The 21,676-nt window shown below is 38.9% G+C and overlaps 1 pseudogene; it reads left to right on the forward strand.

The window, feature by feature from the left end:
* Nucleotides 1-15,525: 15,525 nt before the first annotated feature.
* Nucleotides 15,526-16,179, forward strand: LOC125121290 (60S ribosomal protein L10a-like; annotated as a pseudogene).
* Nucleotides 16,180-21,676: the final 5,497 nt, after the last annotated feature.

Raw genomic sequence — 21,676 nt, forward strand, 5'->3', positions numbered from 1 at the left:
CCAGAAAGTATGGAATTTGCTTACATCATGAAATCTCCCCTCCTACTATCTCACTGTGGCTTCTTCTTTTGGGGAGGTATAGTCTATCTTTCTGTAGTTTCCAGTCTTTTTTGTCAATGTTTGTTCATTGGTTAGTTGTGATTTTGGCATTTTCATGAGAGGAGGTGAGTTTGAGTCCTACTCTATCATCTTCTCCCTTTTCCTTTCCACTGATAGCTTTAACTTCTTTAGCTCTAAATTCCAAGTCTTTCACCACCCTTGTCCCATTACTGTACTTCACCATATTTTACTATGGGTTGATCTGTAATTTTCTCTGCATGGTTCTAAGCTCAAGGTGCTTTGAATCTGTAGGTGAGGTTCTTTTTAGTCACAAAAGTAATTATATCTACTATGGTCATTTAGGTTCTTGACAACTGTTGACTGATGTGAAGCAATATGCTGACTGCAATTACCCACTTTCTATCTTTTGCACACTCACATGGTCATATTCACATCCAAGGGTAATTGATGGGTGTGTCACAGTGTTCATTAAAATTATGATCCATTTTTTTGACTTAGGAAGGGTCTGTCACGTATCTAAAAGCAAACCTCTATTTTCAGCATTTTACGACTTTTGTATAAAAGAATTATTGTAGAATGAGAAGCCCAGGAGGTCAGTTAGCTCAGAAACATCTTTTTCTACTTTCTAAACTGCAGGATCAACTTTTAATTATTTCTTCTTCTGGAAAGTTGAGAATGATCATAGTTTAATGGTTTTCTCAATAAGTCATGCATGAGTTCTATAGTGCTTTTGCCTCTTTGGAGTTTTCACATGTATTTTGTAGAATTAGTACATGAAGATACAGAGCAAATTGAAAAAATCAGAAAAGGAACTACATCAGTTTTAGGGTGAGTGGAGGAAATCAACAACTTAAAAATATCAAAGGGCTTTGGAGCATGTGCACATTGTCAAAAAATGCAAGAGATTCAACAGGATTCCTTCTAACAGTTACACAAAAGGTATGAAAAGCTGGAGAGTAGAGGAGGCTCAAGAATTAAATCAAGGTTGGCAGGAAAGGGGAATTATCTCTGGGAAGTTCTCTTAGGCATAACTCTTTCCATTACTTTTCTGCTTAATTGAGGAATCATGTTCTCTAGCCTTCTGGTGTAAACCACTGTGACCTTTTTCTCTCTTTTGTCCCTATTCCAAGTGTCTGTCATATTTTTCCATCTCTCTATGTATAGCCACCATGCCATTTATGCTTCTCATCCCCTCACTACTGTTTTCCTCCCTTGGCCTCTCAGCTTTCCCTGAGCCAGCCATTCTCTTCTCTTTCTCTGTAGTATCATTAACTAATATAATGCTTAATGCACTTAAAACAGTGCCTGGCATATAGTAAGTTTTCATCAAAAATACTGTTATTCACTACCTCCAATCCAACTGTCAAAAACATTTCTTCTATTATATTTTTCACATGATTGTGAATCTTAGTTATTTCATACTCTAAGCTCAAACTTTTTAGCTGGGTATCTGAGGCTCACTGCTTTTTTTTTTTTTCTTGCCACATCCACAGCATGTAGAAGTTTCTGGGCCAGGGACTGAACCACAGCAGTGATCCAAGCTGCTACAGTGACAATGCTGGATTCCTAACTTACTGCACCACAAGAGAACTCCTGAGGCTCACTCTTATAGGCCTCATCATAAATATTTAAAGTTATCTCTCATTGTTGTAGCCTCTGACCCCATTAGATTAAAATGTGGCTTCTGTTTAGGTCTTATCCCCACTCTGGTAACATTTATGTCATCTTACCTAACTTTTATGTATCATTTAATTCCTCTATTTTATTCCCCTATGCATACTATGTAGTGGATATTATAACCCCTATTTTACAATTAAAAAACTTAATCTTTGAGGAGTTCCCTCATGGCTTAGCAGTATTGTCATTTTTGTGGCTTTGGTTACAGCTGTGGTATGGATTCAGTCTCTAGCCTGGGAACTTCTGCGTGATTTTGGGTGCCCCCCATGAAAAAAGGATAAAGGAATATTTTTTTAAAAAATCAAGATGGAGTTCCCATCGTGGCTCAGTTGTTAACGACCCCAACTAGCAACCAAGAGGAACGGGTTTGAACACTGCCTCGCTAAGTAGGTTAAGGATCTGGTGTTGCTGTGAGCTGTAGTGTAGACTGCAGACACAGATCAGATCCTGCATTGCTGTGGCACAGGACAGGCCAGCAGCTACAGCTGCGATTTGACCCCTAGCCTGGGAACCTCTATATGCCATGGGTGCAGCCTGAAAAAGACAAAAGACACACACATGCACACAAAAATCAAGTAGTTCTTCCTGTGGTACAGTGGGTTAAGAATCCAACTGTAGTAGTCCAGGTCGCTGCAGAGGTGCAGCTTTAATCCCTGACCCAGTTCAATGGGTTTAAGGATCTAGCTTTGCTGCAGCTATGATATAGGTTGCAGCTGTGTCTCAGAGTCAATCCCTGGCCTGGGAATTTCCATATGTCATGGATGCAGCCATAAAAAAAAATCAGTCATGGCAAGTAGCTTAATTAAGCAGAAGTTAGATACAAAAAAAAGAGAGGTTAAACAGTTTATTAAAAATGACACAGCCAAGGCATGACCAAAACAGAACATGGACCCAGCTCTATGCAACCTTAAAGCCCACAGTAATCCACAGGACTCCATTCTTTTCTGCTTGTACCACTAATGAAACACCCTCGCTCTAACCACTTTGGACTTCCCCAAGTTTTCTTGACTAGTGTCAGAGACATCAGCCTTCTCGGCTTATCCTCTGAGACCATAGTCTTATGTTGTCTTACTTTTTTTTCTTTGTTGGATGGTTTGTTGTCTCTATTATAACCTCCTCAATCATTTAGTCCATGTCTATAGTGGAGGCTGGTATATCTTTTCTTTAATCATCATAGTTGTCTGGGTTAGCACTTTGGGTGGAGATGTTTGTAAGAAGTACATAAACAAATGATTAGTACTGGGAGTATTGGACTTTCAGCTCTTTTTTTTCTGAACACTCAGCAAGGAGGTTCCTGCTAAACTCAGTGACTATATGTGAGATGAAAAATGCTAAAGTGCTGAACCAAATCTTCTACCTGGTAGAAGCCACCTGTTCTGACTGTGCACAGTCAGCTTCCCTGAATTACAGAGCATGCTGGAGGGAAGGTTTATGTGATGCTGTCTTTATGTTCCCATGACTGTTACAGGAAACAGTCAGCTCCTTATCAGATCTCAGTGAGAATGAAATTGAGGCTTCAGGAATAACTGGGGATTGTGAATTGAAAAGCAGACTACTTAGGCATGGGCTTTGTTTTCTATCATGAGTTGAACCTCTCCAAAGTCTTACCTCTATGTAAATGTCACTAATCTAGGATATGCCAAAAAAAAAATGTAGCCTGTAAGGTAGGAGATTGCCTGTGGTGTTGGAATTGTTGCATTGTCAGCAACAGAAAGCAAATGCATACTTGTGGAACAAAAGAATGAATGCCTTTGAATGTACTGAAGAGATTTTAGTGATGTGTAAGGCTGTAGGGTTAAACTTCACACCTGTCACCCAAGCAGGGCTTTCTAGTTTTGCTGATTTTGCCCCCAGTATTCTATAGTAGATCAGGAGAGACTGACTGGTAACAAGACTCATTGCTCTGCTTCCTCTTCAAAGGACAGAAGGAATCCTCATGGGCTTTCCAACCATGAGGCCAGATGTGTCCTTTAAAAGGAGGAGAGAGGGGGCCAAGAATTAGCATTAAATCATGTTAAGTCATACCCCTTTCAGAGTACAGGCTCCAACTTGTAATGATTAACTCTGCTGATGATCAATTTAAATGAACTCACCAGACAAGAAAAGAAAATTTGGATGGAATCACTTAAATAGCAAAAATTTCAGGAGCTGCTGTATGAATTTTAAAGGGAACTTAAATGCTACATATCCTCAGAACATTGCTTTGCTTTCTGCTGTTGTTGCCTTGATACTTTGGAAGATAAAGTGAGTGCTTTGGTTAGATTGCATGTGTTCTAGTCCCTGAAAAGTCTGGTTTTATCTTCATATCACATACTGCTGTGAATGAGAATAAGGAAATCTATCTTACTTTTGTAGCTACAAATCAAGAAAAAGGTTTGACTGTGCCCCTCATCAAGGAAGATATTTATTATACCTGCTGTTTCTAACCAGCTACCCTGGGTGCTTACCTTATCCTCTTGTAATACTTTCTGTTCTCAGCTTTTAATTTTTTTTTCCTTTTGAAGACTTATGCTGGATCCGTTGTGTTATTGGAATATTTTTTCGTGTGTCTATTTCTGAAGGATTCATAAGTAGTGTGTGAAGTAAAATCAGAATACTAATGCTACTTAATCTATTTTTACTCACTCATAATTTTCTTTTGGACTGAACCTTTGTATTTTGATCAATTTTTGCTCTCAAATTCTTGGCTAAATCTATTAATCTCTTTTTTTCATGAATAGATCTCCAGTGAGAGATTTAGCTACCAACTTGAGAAAGACCAAAGCTTTTAAAGTTTCGGTGCAGCCTCATGGCTCTGAATAGTCCTAGTGAATCTGAAATATCCTAAGAAATTTTACAGGTTGTATATTATTTTTAGGACACTGATTTCAGGTGAAAATATACTTGATCATTTTAATTCACTGACTTCAAACTACACCATGAAGATTTTATTGTAATCCATCTGTGATTGTAAAAGGATTTGGCATTCTCTGACTTTTTACATCACTATTGTCATATTCTTTTAGTCATTCTCCAAAACTAGTTCTTTCATTATTTATTCTTTATCAAAGAAAAAGCAGGATCTGAAGGAATTTTTATCAAATATCCATTCTCTTATTCAACCAACTTTTCCAAGGGTCATTTTTTTTTTTCATTCTTTGTTTTTGGTTACTCTTCACTTCAACTTTGAATATTTCCAAACTGAAACCTAAGGTTTTCCAGGCTGAGAACCCATAACTCAGGCCAGTTGTACAATCTCCTAGTCAGGAGATGATTCTGTGAGAGATGAATGGTCCAGCAGAAGGACAATTACCACTGAACAAAGGAAAGGGGGAACTAAAGAGTCGCTATTATGGTGGCATTAGATATATTAAACAAGGCGAGCTGTCCTAGAAGCATAGATCTTCCCTGGCATTTCTCTTTGATGATTTATGATATGGTTACATTGAATGTCCTTGTGGCCTCATATGCAGCAGACATTACTTTGATTTTCTTTTTTTTTGAGCTTCATTTCATTCCACAGAGCACAATCAAAGAAGGCCAGAGAGGTTCCTGTTCAATGCACTGTAGTCCATTTAAGTTACCTCCCTTCCGGTTGACAGAGAAGGGAGAATTTGGACTGGCAAATTTTATCTGGTAGAATGATAAACAACACTAGACTATTCTCACCTTTACTAGAATAGTCCTTAACCGCCACCCATATCATGTGATACTTTTTCTTTTACATGCTTTTTTCCCAATTATAAAAACCAGTGTAGAACTAGGCATTGAAATAATTTTTAATTTCTTTATCTCTTCAACTGAGCTGGATATTTTCAAATACATTACTATATTATTTAAATTTTAACATCCCTAAGAGGTAGATACAGCCACTAAATCTGTTACAGAAACTTACATGTATTACATACTTTGTAACTGGCAAGATCAGAATTCAAGCCAGAGCAGTCAGGATTGAAGCTCAAAAGCCATATACTTTCCAATACATTATGCTAAAAAACTTGCTGAGTTTCCTTATATAATATACACCCTGAATAAAAAAAGGATATTTTCCATACCAATAACTTATCCTGGGCCTTCTACCTTTAAAATTCAAGTCCAGGTTATATTATATTTTTGCACTTTGTCCCTTATGCTTTTTCTTTTTCCCACTGAAGGATTATAGTTAAGCACCAGCATCATAGAGGTCATCTTAGGACAAAAAGGAAGGGACTATGTTTATTTTAACTGGATGTAGAAACATTTCATGTTCAATGATGAGTGACAATTTAAGCCAAAGGAAAAAAGTTATTGTTTTGATGGCTTGCTATGACATTATGAAGGAAATCATCAAATCACATGACTCACAAAGAAAATGGCATCCTTTCATCAGATGGACGGTAGCAGCATATAATCAGAATTCTGAGATCAGATTTTTTTTCCCACTTTAGAATGAAATTATGGGTCTGAGTCACATTTATTTTTACTTTCTTCTTTCAACTCCCAAGGTTCTAGTCAGTGGTTTAACATCTAAAGTTTATGAATTTCTTTTTCATTGAGTAAAAGTGAACATTTTAATTTATTTATTGACTCAGTACTAGCCACTCCAATTAGTGTTATATTTGATAGTTTAGCTTGATTTTTCTCATGTCTTAGATCAGCTTTTCCTAGAAGCAGACCAGAGGCAACCATTTGAGAGCAAGTAGTTTATTTGGGAGGTGATCCCAAAACATACCAGTAGGGAAGTGGACAAGTGAGACAGGGAAGGAAATGATGCTTATAAAAGGTGTGTTTATGAAGCCATTTACTGCAATCTGATCAACTTGATGCTTTTGATGCAACCTGTTACAACCTGGTACCACTTCACTAGTGGTTTGTTACCAGTTACCAATTAGATAAATCCAAAAGTTGAGATCAAATGTTCATAAATGTTTATAGCAAGTTAATATTGTCATGAAATACACATTATGATATTTTACAAAAATACTAGTCAGAAACAAAGAAAAAATTGGTACCTCACAGCTTAAGGGTTGAGAAGAATTAGTATAAAGCAGATACCTCAGAGTAAACCCTGTGGGGAGTGAGCTGTGGAGTTTGTACACCCAGGCAGCTAGTACTGCAGTGCTGATCTCTACTTTTTTTTTTTACTGAAGACAATTACTAAGTTAATCTAGAAGTAATCATATGGCTAGGGCATGAAAACAAAATAGATTAGTTGGGCTATTATTTTCTGGACATCTCTGCAAAGAATTCTTACTTCCTCCTTGATTCTTATCATTTTCTTAGAGAGTCACACATTATTGGTATGATTATAGCATAAATAATCTTTCTCCCTTCTCTACCCACACATTTACTCCCTATTTCTAGAGGTTTTTGGGGATTTTAAGACCAGACCTCCAGGAGTTGCTGCTTTGAGTATGGTGATGGACAGTCCCAATAAAATAACACTCCCACAGATGAACAGCTATAGACTCAGACAAACAACATAATGGGTCTACAGAGAGGCTCTGGAAGATGAACAGAAGTAGGCATATTTTGGAGAGGAGTCAAAACATGGAAAAAGACATGGGTGAATTTTCTGATTTTACAGACTTAGCTTGCTGGCAGGCTGTGGCTGTGACATGGTGCAGGATAGCTAAGATGAAACTAAGTTTTTAGTTTGATATCACCAAGCCTGCCCCCTAAAACAAGATAATCAACATTATTCAGAAAAATATTACAAAGTCCAGAGTCTCCACAATATCACATCCATAATGTCAGGTTATGATCCCAAATGATTTGGTAACAACAAAAACAAGCAAACAAACAAGGAAATGTTTTCCATAAAACAATATAAAATATACAAATACAATAATACAATATAAAATATACAATATAAAAATACAAACTACAAAATACACCAGATGTTGGGTTTGTCAGAAAGGACTTGAAATTAGCTATTATAGTTATGTTCACTGAGGCAGAGTAACATATTCTTATAAGTGAAATGACAGAAATTCTCGGCATAGAAATCAAAAGTAGGAAAAAATGGGAATACTAGAACTGAAATAATAGAATATCTGAGATTTTTTTGATTTTTTTTTGTCTTTTTGCCTTTTCTAGGGCCACTCCCACAGCATATGGAGGTTCCCAGGCTAGGGGTCTAATCAGAGCTCTAGCCCCTGGCCTACGCCAGAGCCACAGCATCTCAGGATCTGAGCCGCATCTTCAACCTACACCACAGCTCACGGCAACGCCGGATCGTTAACCCACTGAGCAAGGGCAGGGACCGAACCCGCAACCTCATGGTTCCTAGTCGGATTCGTTAACCACTGCGCCACGACGGGAACTCCAGAATCTTTAAAAGAGTAAAACAGACACACCATATGTAAAGGAAGAACAATTCTAATGAATTCAGACTTATTATTATAAAAGATAAAGACCAGAAGATAGTAGAATGTGCTGAAAGAAAAAAAAATAAAGTGCTGAAAGAAAAAAAAATATGGCAATCTAGAACTAAAGATCCAACAAAAAATTATTTTTCACTTAGGGGATAAAATAAAAACACTTTCAGATTAAATGACTCAAAGAGAATTCATTGCCAACAGAACTTCAATACAAGAAATGCTAAAAGACTTTCTTTAGTCTGAAGGGAAATGATGTAAGAAGAAAATGTGGATCTTTGAGGAGTAAAGAATATCCAAAATGGTAAATATTTTGGTCAATATAAAATATTTTTCTATTTAATTTTTTAAAAACAAATAGGACTATTTAAAACAAAATATCAGAACATTGTCTTGTAATTTTTAAATGTATTTAAATTTAATGTATATACCAACTATAGCACCAAGTTTGCTAGAACCAGAGAAACTGGTATGATTTTAAGGTTTCTATGCATTACATGAAGTAGTACAATATTTATATAGACTGTGAAAAGTTAAGAATGTATACTATTATCCCTGGAACAAATTCTAAAATAATTCAAAGTTGCAATGCCAATAATAAGTTAAAATTGAATTACTTAAGTGATTCAAATAATCCCATGTATTAATGCCATCCATTGACACAAATGGCAGGAATTCCTTCTTTCTCATGGCTGATTTCCCCCTTTTCCATAAACCAGCTATTAGTTTTGAGTGGAAAATACATGTTGAAACTTTTTAAAAATGAAAAGCATTGTAGCGAGGAAAACAGAGAAAGTATTTATTAATACTTTTTGAGAGATCTTCAATAGTAACATACATTTAATTCTATTTTTTAAGATATTGGTTCAGAATCTGTAAAGTATATTAAACATGAATTCTTCATAAACTATCCCCTAGAGCAGAATTTATTCAACCATGGAGCTAAAGGCCTTTTCTTCTTTGTTATCTAGGTATTTTTAGTTTTATTTGAGAACAGAGTTGAATAAATAGCTAATATTCTGAGCTGATGAACTGGCTTGGAGAAAGCAGAGCTTTCCTGTCTTTACATTCTGAATCTAAAAGCTTCTAAATATAAACATTAACAACACTCCTGAACATCAGCATAAGCAAGATAAAATGAGTGTCTTTATTTAGAACTGAAGCCCAATAGTCTGGATCTGAGCAACATTCTACTTGTGTCCTTATGATATACTGTGTAGTTCATTTTTAGATTTTAAAGTTGACTTTAGAGGTAAAATTAAAACCATGTGTGCCTCACATTATATATGTTTATACAGTGAGAGCCTAAGGAAGAACTTTCTTACGATGAGAGGTATCCAGACATGAACCTTGTTAGGATTTACCAGCTGTTCAAGGGGTGAGAGAAGGTGGTGGGATTTTAGACCTCAGCGTCTCTGGGTGCTCATTCAAATTCTAAAATTAGATAACTGTTAATTCTGAATTTATTTTACTCCAACATGGATGTTTTCACCCTTACATTATGAATGTTGACTTCTCTACTGCCTCCTACATTTTCTGCCCCAGACACCTCTGCTCTTCATGTCTGCTGGTCTTTGTCCCTGGGGGTGTTTGATCACCTGCCCCTAACTTTCCCTTTCATGTCTAGTGTTATAAGGTTCCTGTTTGAGCCCCATAGTGGGCAGATAAATTCAGAAATGACTAGCAGAAGCAGCAGGAAGTGAGGGACACAGGAGGCAAGCAGTAAATAAAAGTGGCCTCTTTTAACTTCAAAGTGTATTGGACTAAGCAAAGTGAGAGTGAAAAGACTCTATGTGAGACACCAGGACTTTGTAATGACACATCAGTAATTAGTAATTAGTTAAATGGGAGTAATTTGTCTCCTGCATGGAAGAAGCTGGCATCTGCAAGGTTTCTTCCAACCTTCCATCTTGCTAGCTTTTTACAGGTATTGACAGCTCCCATGCTGCTTCCTAGTTGTCCAACTTTATTCCCTGACAAAACTTACATGTCCTATGTCCTATCCTCAGAGTCCTATAGCAGTGAGTATGTAGAGCTAACGTAGCATCGTTTCTCAAAGGAGCACAGTGACTCCAGAAAAGAGTCTTAGCCTAGTCCTTCTGCTCTTTGGAGAGGCCATTTGGGGAGGCATTTGGAAGCTCTCTGAGAACACTTGCTTGCACTGGGTGGGCAGTTGCCCATTTGATGCCTACTTTTAGGTACCAGTGTGAGGCATGTACACTGCCTTTGCCCTTCACTGCTTCTTATGTATTCTCCAAATAACACCACTATCAAGTGCAGCTGCTGGAAGGGTGAAGGAAAAATGTGATTTGACAAAGAGGCCTCTTCCGAGCGGTATTGACAGTAGGTACAGCGGCAGAGGCAACCTATGAGCCACTCGTGGGGCCCAAGTACCACAAGATACAGGCCTAATGTCAAAGCACAAGGTCTAAAGCTGGAAAGCGAAAGGCAGAGCCTAGATTTCAAACCAAACTTTTCCACCTGAAGGTAGCAGCCCATCTAGTTTGTTGTACTATTGATTTCTTTTCTCTACAACAAAGGAGAAGCAGTAGGGGAAGGGGAGAAGATACCCAAAGAGAATGAGGCTGAGGAGGGTTCTTGGGAAAGTAGGAAAGGGATGTAAACACAGAAGAGAGAAACTCTTGGCTATTCTGATTTTTCAACAGACCAGTAACCAGTGTTGTTTTAGACAGCAAATCTTGACAGCTAAACCTCATGCTCTTAAGTAATGTTGACTTTCAGCTGTACCAAACAGAAACAATGTGCCCTGCCATCTTCACTGGTGGTAAAGCCAGGAGCAGGCAAAGACCTCTGTCATCTTACCTATATGTGTGGGAGGTAGCAAATGCCCCCAGTGCAGGGCAGCTGTTCCCAGGGCACAGAGGCAAGCACAGCCTCTTTGGTGTAAACAGGCCAGATCTTTTCTCCTTCTGTGCTGAGGTAAAAATAGAACTACCTGACTCTCTCCCAGAGCCCTGTGGCCAGCTGCCTGCCATCTATTAGTGGAAAAGACTGGTTAAGAATAATGACTAGTGCTTCCTGTGTTTTGATCAAAATGGCCTGAATTTAGATTTTCAGGTTCAGTGTTATAGTTCCCTACTTGGGCCTCTCTCCTCCCCTCCTGTCTTTATTCTCTGTTTCTAGTGAAGGGGTGTGTAGAAGCACTGGGGATGGATTTATGGAGGTGGTCATCCTGTGACTTCAAGATGCAAGAAATTTATTGAAGCCCTGTGGTCATCTGGGAGTGGGAAAGCCTGATTGGTGCTGAAGAAGCACAGCAGGCATTGTTTCCTTTTCTTTCTTGGAACTATTGGAATCTTTCTGCCTTAGCTTGTCTAAGGGGGAAGTTATTTATAACTAGGTTTTCTAGTGTGGATTTTGTCTGAGTCAGGTCAATTCATTCTCTGTCTAGAGGTTGCTAAGGCATCAAAACCTACTGATGGACTTCAATTTGATGACACTGCTGGCAGACGCAGCTTGTGCCATTCACCCAATTCACGAGTTGCTCAGAACCTCATTTCTACCTATTTTTTCACCATCTCTTTTTGTCCCATCACCAACCCTGTTTTCCTTTAGTCTGCTCACCAACCCTTAGGCATATTGGAGATGGTCCTGCATCCAAATACTTGACCAAACCATCACTCCTATGTGGGCTGCTTCTTTTGTTATTTTTTCTCTCTCCCTCCTCCTTTCTCTCTCCCTCTCTGTAGGTCTTCTGCATTCTTTAGAGATCAGATCAATCTTCGCTTTCTCTGTGAAAGTTTTCTTTCCCTGGCCCTCTTTAACTTCATTTCCCAAAAGAAGATCCAAGTTCCCACATTATCAGCATCATGTGGAAGCATGTTAGAAGTGCAGAGTCTCTATTCCACCCCAGATCTACTGATTCAGATTCTATAGTTTAAAAGAAGCAGGGGAGAGTCCTATGAGGATTAATTTTAAGAAGCACTGTTCTAAAACACCTACTACCCAACTCATTTGGCATTTAACAGCTATCTCCCCAAATACATTCCAAGCTCTTGAAGAGAGTTACCCTAGGTTCTAGCTCTTTGTGTTTTCAGTGCCATGCTCACAATGACTGGTGGTTTGCTGTCCTATAGTCCTTCGACAATCATGCAGCTAGGCACTGAGCTTGGCTCCAAGGATATTAGTACAATGGGATCACATTTTTAAAAATATTTCCAGGTGATTCTTTCTACCAAAGTTCTATTGCCCTGGGATCTCTACATTAACTAAAGCAATGGGCTTTAGTGCTTTATATGAAAGGTGGATTCTCCTTTTGCCAGAAAAATAGAATCTTTTCTGAATGCATTGCAAGATGATCAATTGTATTTTCTAATTTCCTGTATGTTCTCATTAGCACATGAGGCCTAGCTGGCTTAATCCTTATAAGCTATAGGGTAGAGATGATTCCAGGTACAATGTAAAGAAAGGGAGCACCTCCAGTCCCTACCAATGTCAACGAATCATGGGAAGAAGAAATTGAAAGAAGGGAAACAGGTTATAAGATGTTTGTCTTGCTGTCCCCACTCTTGGCCTCAGTGCTGTAGCAGGGAGGGATGGTAGATAAATCCAGGGGAAATCCAAGAGCAGAGATATTTTTTTCTCACTTCCCATTTGTGACTATGGAAGCAGGAGACTCCACAGTGTCACTTTGCCCTGCAGGATCAGGAACCAAATGGAAATCTCACCCTTACCTCAGGAGATCTACCACTCCAAATCTAAGAAGGTCTGAGCAAGTTGAGATATCTGGTGTAGAGAAAACAGACCCTGAGGTACATGAGCAGTGCACAAAAAGAGGATACCCAGTGGCAGGACTGAAGTGTCAAAGAACAGTTAGAGATTTTAGTAGTCAAGAGCTGGTATCTCAGCAGTAACAAACCTGACTAGTATCCATGAGGATGTGGGTTCAACTCCTGGCCTCAGTGGGTTAAGGATCTGGCATTGTTGTGAGCTGTGTTGTAGGTCGCAGATATGGCTTGAATCCCTATTGCTGTGGCTCTGGTGTTGGCCAGCAGTCACAGCTCTGATCAACCCCTACCCTAGGGTCATTACTTAAAAAGAAAAAAAAAAAAGCTGGCATCTCAGTCCACAGTCATCAAAGATCATACTATCTTTCATCATATTCTCATATTCTATCCCAAGAGGTTGGATATAGTCCCTGTGCTATACAGCAGTACCTCATTGCTTATCCATTCTAAATATAATAGTTTGCATCTACTAAACCCAAACTCCCCGTCCATCCCACTCCCTCCCCACTCCACCCTGGGAACCACAAGTCTGCTATCCTTGGCCATGATCTGTTTCTGTTTTGTAGACAGGATCATCTGTGCCTGATTTAGATTCCACAAACATCATATGGTGTTTGTCTTTTTCTTTCTGGCTTCACTTAGTATGAGAATCTCTAGTCCATACATGTGGCTGCAAAACTGCATTAGTTTATACCTTTTCATGGCTGAATAGTATTCCATAATGTATATGTACCACATCTTCTTAATCCATTCATCTGTTGATGGACATTTAAGATGTTTCCATGTCTTGGCTATTGTGACTAGCACTGTGATTGAACATAGGGGTGCATGTATCTTTTTGAATTAAAGTTTTGTTTGGGTATATGCCCAGGAGTGGGATTGCTGAGTCATATGGTAGTTTTATATTCAGTTTCCTGAGGAACCTCCATACTGTTTTCCATAGTTGATGTACCAATTTACATTCCCACCAACAGTGTAGGAGGGTTCCCTTTTCTCCACACCTCTCTCCAGCATTCGATATTTGTTGACTTGTTAATGATGGACATTCTGACTGGTAGAGATAGTACCTCACTGTAGTTTTGATTTGCATTTCTCTAATAATTAGTGATGTTTGGCATTTTTTTTTTTATTGTGCCTACCAGCTATCTGCAGGTTTTCTTTGGAGAACTGTCTATTTAGGTCTTCTGCCCATTTTTCAATTGGGTTGTTTGGTTTTTTTTGTTGTTGTTGTTAAGTTGTATGAGCTGTTTGTATATTTTGGAGATTAGGCCCCTTCCAGTTGCATCATTTGCGAAGATTTTCTCCCATTCTGTGGGTTGTCTTTTTGTGGGTTTTGTTTGTTTGTTTGTTTTGATGGTTTCCTTTATTGTGCCAAAGCTTTTGAGTTTAATTAGGTCCCGTTGGTTTATTTTTTATTTTATTATCATTATTCTAGGAGGTGAATAAAATAAGATGTTGCTGTGATTTATGTCAAAGGTGTTCAGCTATGTTTTCCTCTAGGAGTTTTATATTATCTGCCATACATTTAGGTCTTGAATCCATTTTGAGTTTACTTTCAAGAATGTTCTAAATTGAGATGGCTGTTCCAGCCTCAGTCATGTCTGCATTCCAGCCAGTGGGGAGAATAATGAGGAGGAGAAGTACATACCAAACCCTGTCAAAGAAACAGTCAATCAGGTAATAAATGGTACAGGTAAATTAGGTAAGTGAGGAAAGTTTGATAAAAGGACTATAACCAAGTATTTGAGCAGAGTTAGGAGAAAAGCAAGTAAATACCTGAGACTATTCACTGGGAAAGTCATTACCACCATTAGGCCTGAAGCAACAAGGAGAAGGAAAGGGTAGTTATCTGTGTCTACAGAGAGAGCTATAACTGTTGTAAAGGGTCCTCATATAGGAGGCTTAGCTTTTAGTGAAGGAATGCACCATGCCAACTTAACAGCCTGGCACCCACAGAGAACTTTTTTCAAGTGACTTTACTTCAAATGACTTTGAATGCAGATCTCTTATTGGATATATATCCTATAATAGCTGCTTCAGTGTCAACTCCAGACCCTTAACCCACTGTGCCACAGGAGAACTCCTGTTGGTGATTTTTATTTCTGATCTTTGCCACCCATGAGAATTAGGAACTGGTGACTCCAAAGTCCTCCATTTGGGGTCATTGGTCTTAGTCACTTGGCAGTTGCATGTGCTATTGCAATGGAAATTCACCTACTAGAAGTTCCCATTGTGGCAGAGCAGAAATGAATCAGATTAGTAACCATGAGGTTGTGGGTTCAATCCCTGGCCTCACTCAGTGGGTTAAGTATCCGGCATTGCTGTGGCTCTGGTGTAGGCTGGTGGCTACATCTCCGATTCAACTCCTAGCCTGGGAACCTCCATATGCTGTGGGTGAAGCCCTAAAAACCAAAAAAGAAATAAAGAAAAAAAAACTAAGTTACTAAAACAGCTCTCCAGGAATTTCAGTGAAGGTTTTATCCAATTAGAACTTAACAAGCATGAGGAATGTATTTAGTAATCTAATGAAATACTTTTTCTATGTCCTTTTAAAAGATACAGTGAGTAGATAATAAGGTTTAATTAGCATTTTATGAAATTAAGAGTGCCACAAACTAGAATAAAATCTTACCTTAAAAGGCGTTACACATGCATATGAGAAAAAAGGGCTCTTTTTTCTGGTTATCGCAGCACCAAGCACCATGAGCAGCAAAGTCTCCTCAGACACCCTATATGAGGCTGTGCGGGAGGTCCTGCATGGGAACCAGTGCAAGTGCCAGAAGTTTTCAGAGACAGTGGAGCTTCAGATCAGCCTGAAGAACTATGACCCTCAGAAGGACAAAAGCTTCTCAGGCACCATCAGGCTTAAGTCTACTCCCCACCCCAAGTTCTCCGTGTGTGTTCTGGGAGACTAACAGCATTGCGGTGAGGCCAAGGCTGTGGATATCCCACACATGGACATGGGAACACTGAAGAAACTCAGAAAGAATAAGAAACTGGTCAAGAAGCTGGCCAAGAAGTATGACGCCTTTTTGGCTTCAGAGTCTCTAATCAAGCATATCCCATGAATCCTGGGCCCAGGCCTGAATAAGCCTGGCAAGTTCCCTTTCTTGTTGACCCACAATGAGAATATGGTGACCAGAGTTGATGAAGCGAAGTCCAGGATCAAGTTCCAGATGAAGAAGGTGCTGTGTCTGGCAGTGGCTGTTGACCACTTGAAGATGACAGATAATGAGCTTGTGTACAACATCCACTTAGATGTCAACTTCCTGGTGTCACTGCTCAAGAAAATTTGGCAGAACATCCGGACTTTGTACATTAAGAGCATCATGGGCAAGCCCCAGCCCCTGTACTAAGGCTCAGCTTAATAAATCATCTGCAACCATTAAAAAAAAAAAAGGAAAAGAAAAGAAAAGAAAAAAGGACATGGGGGATAGATGTGGAATAGGGTAAAAATACATATTTTTGTATATAACATCAACATTTATTTGAATGATTTTAAAAATTTTTTATTGAAGTATAATTGATTTACAGTGTAATAATTTCTACTGTACAACAAAGAGATTCAGTTATACATATGTATTATTTTCATATTATTTTCTATTATGATTTATCAGAAGATACTGAATATAATTCCCTGTGCTATACAATAGGACCTTGTTGTTTATCCATTCTATACATAATAGTTTGTGCCTACTAATCCCAAACTCCCAATCCTTCCCTCCGCCACCCCTCTCCCCCTTGGCAACCACAAGTCTGTTTTCAGTGTAGAATGGCATATTTAATATGCAGCCCCAAAGTTTGATTCACGTCAAAAATTAGATGTCTGAAACATTTTATACAAATTTGGCTAAATTAGACACAGAAAACTCAGATAATTGATGTTTAGCTTCTCCAGTATTTGGGGAGGAATGAAATCAACAGTGGATGCCTCAGTGGTACACATGCAATGAAAATTGAGTTACATTTTCATGTGATGGTAAGTCTGCACACTTGAAACGAAACTGCTATGCCACATCAAAGTCAAAAAACAACAAGCCTACAAAGATGAAAATAAATTGTTAATACTTCCTTATTTTATACTGAGAGACTCTATATAACAAAGCATTATTTCTCTTCACTTATCTTCCCAGTTTTTGCTCCTCTTATTTACATAAATTAATAGAGGAAAATATCATTGGCACCTAAGCTAATTTGATCTTGTGGTTGCATAGAATATTAAATAGTCAACTAATGCAAGAGTGATTTAAAGACTATCCCACCTCCTTTTGTATTCCCTGAATTGTTTGATAAGATGTCACCAAAGACAGCTGAGTTTAAAAGAAAAGTATTAGCATAGACACAAAATCAAGAGCTCAGTGATGACCATTAGCCAAAGTGCACCTGTTTTTCAGAGTGAACACATCCACTTCTAATGGTTTCTAATTGTATGTGATGTGTTGATATGAGGTTTATTAATGGAAAAGGTGAATTTGACTAGCCCCCCTCTAACACCACACAGACAACAATTATATAGAAATAGTATTTGAACAACATTCCTGTTTTTTTGAGAATAGAAAAGGAAGAGTATAAAGGATCACTGGGGGATAAGGTACATTAGGAGAGTGAATAAGACAATGTTCTGAAACTCTAAAGAAAAACAAATTGTAAATAAAGCAATAGAGCCCCGAAGACCATCAAGAGGGACTGCAGATGATGGACAAAGCCTGTTTTCAATATCAGGATCTACTTGATGAGTTAGAAAATAATTCCCTTAAGAACAAAGAAAACCATAAAATGAAACAAGTTAACTAATTAAATGAAAAAGTTAACTATTATGACCCACTATCTTATAGGACATGTTAAAATTCAGAGAAGGTATCTGACAGTCTCAGAAGTGGCAGGGGAGGTGGGTGTTCAGTTGCTGCCAACAGACCCCAAGTGGTGGCATCTCAACGTGGTAATTTAAACACCCTCAGTTTTAATTATTTTATTTTATTTGCTTGGAGTGTCAGAAACTCCATCTCATCAATGCTGCAAATACAACTGGGCACAAGATACTGAGTCACACAAACCAGACTCACAGAGGCTTTTACTTATAAACATAATAACAATTTAATAATTTACAAGGAATAACATAACTCGCATGAGATATAGATTATTATTCATTTTAACCTAGAGATCCCATTTTCTTCCTAATGAAAAGCCATACAGAGAGGTAAATAAAAAATTTCAAAAGGTTGCTTCACAAATACAGAGGAGGAAATTTAATACCATTAGAAATTTGGAGTACAGTACATCTGTATTCAAAATAGGGAATAGGAGTTCCCGTCGTGGCGCAGTGGTTAATGAATCCGACTAGGAACCATGAGGTTGCGGGTTCGGTCCCTGCCCTTGCTCAGTGGCTTAACGATCCGGCGTTGCCGTGAGCTGTGGTGTAAGTTGCAGACGTGGCTCGGATCCCTCGTTGCTGTGGCTCTGGCATAGGCCGATGGCTACAGCTCTGATTCAACCCCTAGCTTGGGAACCTCCATATGCCGCGGGAGCGGCCCAAGAAATAGCAACAACAACAACAACAATAACAACAACAACAAAAAAGACAAAAAAAAAATAGGGAATAACTGCAAAATAGTTCATTTCTTACCAAGACACTACATTTTTGGACATTGCTTTTCTGACCTTTTATTTATTTACTTATTTATTTGCTTTTTAGGGTCACACTCACATATGGAGTTTCCCAGGCTAGGGGTCTAATCAGAACCACAGCTGCCAGCCTATACCACAGCCACATCAACACCATATCCAAGCCACGTCTGCAACCTACACTACAGCTCATGGCAATGCCAGATCCTGAACCCACTGAGCGAGGCCAGGGGTTGAACCCGCAACCTCATTGTTCCTAGTCGGATTCATTTCTGCTGTGCCATAACAGGGACTCCTGACCTTTTTTTTTTTTTTTACTCTCTTTTGTCTCTATATTATTTCTTCTAACTTTCTTTTCTATACCCTGATTGATATATTCTTTCTTTAGACATGTTCATAGGTATTGTTGTTGTTGTCATTACTATAAGTACATTTTTTAGATCTTTTTCATTTTATTAAAATATGCTAAAGTACCTCACCACTGATTTAGGGTTAAGTAGCTTTGATGTCATTTGGGAGCTTGTTGGAAATGCAGAATCTTGGGGGCAATTCCTGTCGTGGCTCAGCAACAATGAACTGGACTAGTATCCATGAGGACACGGGCTTAATCTCTGGCCCTTGCTCAGTGAGTTAAGGATCCAGTGTTGCCAATGAGCTGTGGCATAGGTCACAGATATGGCTGGGATCTGGCATTGCCATGGCTGTAGGCTGGCAGCTACAGCTCCAATTCAACCCCTAGCCTAGGACCTTCCATATGCCGTGGGTGCAGCCCTAAGAAAAAAAAAAGAAAGAAATGCAGAATCTTGGGCCCCACCCCTGACCTGCAAAATCAGATTGTGCATTTTAATAAAATCTTCTAGGATTTGGGTGTACATATAAATTTTAGAACGCACTTCCCTAATCCTTGTCCCATACCTTCCTCTCCTTCCATCTCTCTCTTTCTACTTTTGCATTTACAGTCAGGTTAACTCCAATTCAGTATTGGAGATAATCTCAGATATGATCTCTTCTCTACACTGTCCACTGTGTTTTGAGTCTATATCAGAAGTCTCAAGGGAATATCTTCATTACAAATTTTGGAGGTTTATTTACTGTGGTACTCAGGGAAACAAGCTTTCTGAAGATGGACCTGAAATTGAACCCCACAGCCTCAATGGTGTACCTGGAACAAGCAGGCATACCTGAGATACAACTCTGTAGCTGAATGAATAAACTAAATTCCCAACGAAGATATCCTTTGAAATAGTCAGGATTCAACCACTTGGAAGTTACAGAAAAGTAACTAAAATGGTTTAGGTCACCAGGAGAATTGATGGCTCTCAAAAGGGCAAGGGTTTGGGATTTGCATCACTGATGATACAGGCACCTGAAGCATCGTGTTCCCAGGCTCTCACTTGTCACCTCTCCTGCCACCTTCACTTTCACCCTCTGAGCGTGGCCGCCAGTACTAGGAGATTCAGCCTCTGGGTGGCTTGCAGTCTGATTTGCTTGATGACACAAGACAACTCCTGTTTCTACTACTTGAGAAACTGGGATTCCGATATATTTCTCATCAAAGTTAACTAATTCCATTACTGTTAGAGCCAGTCATGGAAAGCTAAGGAAGGCAGTTATTAAGGAGATTATGAAGGAGAAGGTGCAGAAGAAAGAGGTGGGATTGATGGATGTGGGCTCCATCCCCATTCTGTGTTCACCCATATTCACCTCTGAGGACTGGAGGACCCACCTAGTACTGTGCCCATAATTAGCAGCCACCCAGATAGACTGTCTCTTTTTCAATTAAGTTATCATTTTCACACTCCTTCAGTTTATGATCCATTCATTATTTAGATTTATTTTCCCAGCAAGAGAAATGCATATAGCTAATCTGGCTCCAGTACATTGTTTATGATATACTTAAGATTCTAAGTAAATAGTGTTCCTTAACTTTAGTCTAATCAGCACATCCTGGACTTTGCTCTATTGATGTTTGTTTGCACTTCCTACAATATAATTTTTATATATGTATGAAAACAAGAACAAGCCACTTTGGGGGAGAAGCTTGTCAAGTTTAATCTGGTTTCATATTTGGAGTGATGTCTCGTTCAGGGACTATGAACTTGACAGTGCTATTTCTCCATCAAAAAGCTTCATAAGGGATAATATAATAAAAACTCAAATTTTATGAATAAAATTAAAATCAATCATCCTTGGAAGGCATTACTTGGACTGTTTACTAATCAGAGCAAGTAAGGAAAAATGGATCCCAGAGTGGCTAATATTAATTTTTTTTCCTCTTTTTCTCCCCTAATCAAATATAGCTTGCTTTTAAAAAGCATTTGCCTAAGATTAAGACCGAAGTTTACACTCTGTGGTAGAGGAAAAAACAACCTTGCTTTGAGGAGATTTAACGTTCCTTAAATTGCTGAAATGATGCTTTGCTGTGATGTTTTATGATTGTCTATCCTACAATAGGATACAAATTCTTCAAGATACCACTTAGAGACAATACAAGCATCAGTTTTCTATCATGAAAGGCAGCAGTAGTGCATCACACTTGATCAAGACAGATACTGGGGGAGTTCACATCATAGCTCAATGGTTTACAAACTTGACTAGTATGCATGAGGATGCAGGTTTGATCCCTCGCCTTGCTCAGTGGGTTAAGGATCCGGCATTGCTGTGAGCTGTGGTGTAGGTCATAGACATGGCTCAGATCCTGCGTTGCTGTGGCTGTGGTGTAAGCCGGTGGCTACAGCTCCAGTTGGACCCCTAGCCTGGAAACCTCCATATGCCCCGGGTGTGGCCCTAAAAAGACAAAAAGACAGGAAAAAAAAAAAAGACAGATAATGGGAAAGTTCATTTTTGGAATAGCACTCTTAAAGATGATAGGAATAGGAAGTTCCCTTATGGTGCAGCTGGTCAAGGATCTAGTGTTTCTGTAGCTGTGGCACAGGCCCCAAGTGTGGTACAGTTTCTACCCCTGGCCCAGGAACTTCCACAGGCCATGAGCACAGCCAAAAAAATAAAAAATTTTTTAAAAATGACAGGAATATAAAGCCACTCTTGGGGAGCAGGCTGTCCCACCAAAATAATAGCGAAGATTACTTACTGAGCACTTAAAATGTGCATGTCAATCAGAATATCAGAAGGAAATAGCATGATTACAACAGTAATTTTTTTTTTTTTTGGCTTTTTAGTGCTGCACCTGCAGCATATGGAAGGTCCCAGGCCAGGGGTTGAATCGGAGCA

Source organism: Phacochoerus africanus, chromosome 2, assembly GCF_016906955.1.
Source record: "Phacochoerus africanus isolate WHEZ1 chromosome 2, ROS_Pafr_v1, whole genome shotgun sequence".
Taxonomy (NCBI): Eukaryota; Metazoa; Chordata; class Mammalia; order Artiodactyla; family Suidae; genus Phacochoerus; species Phacochoerus africanus.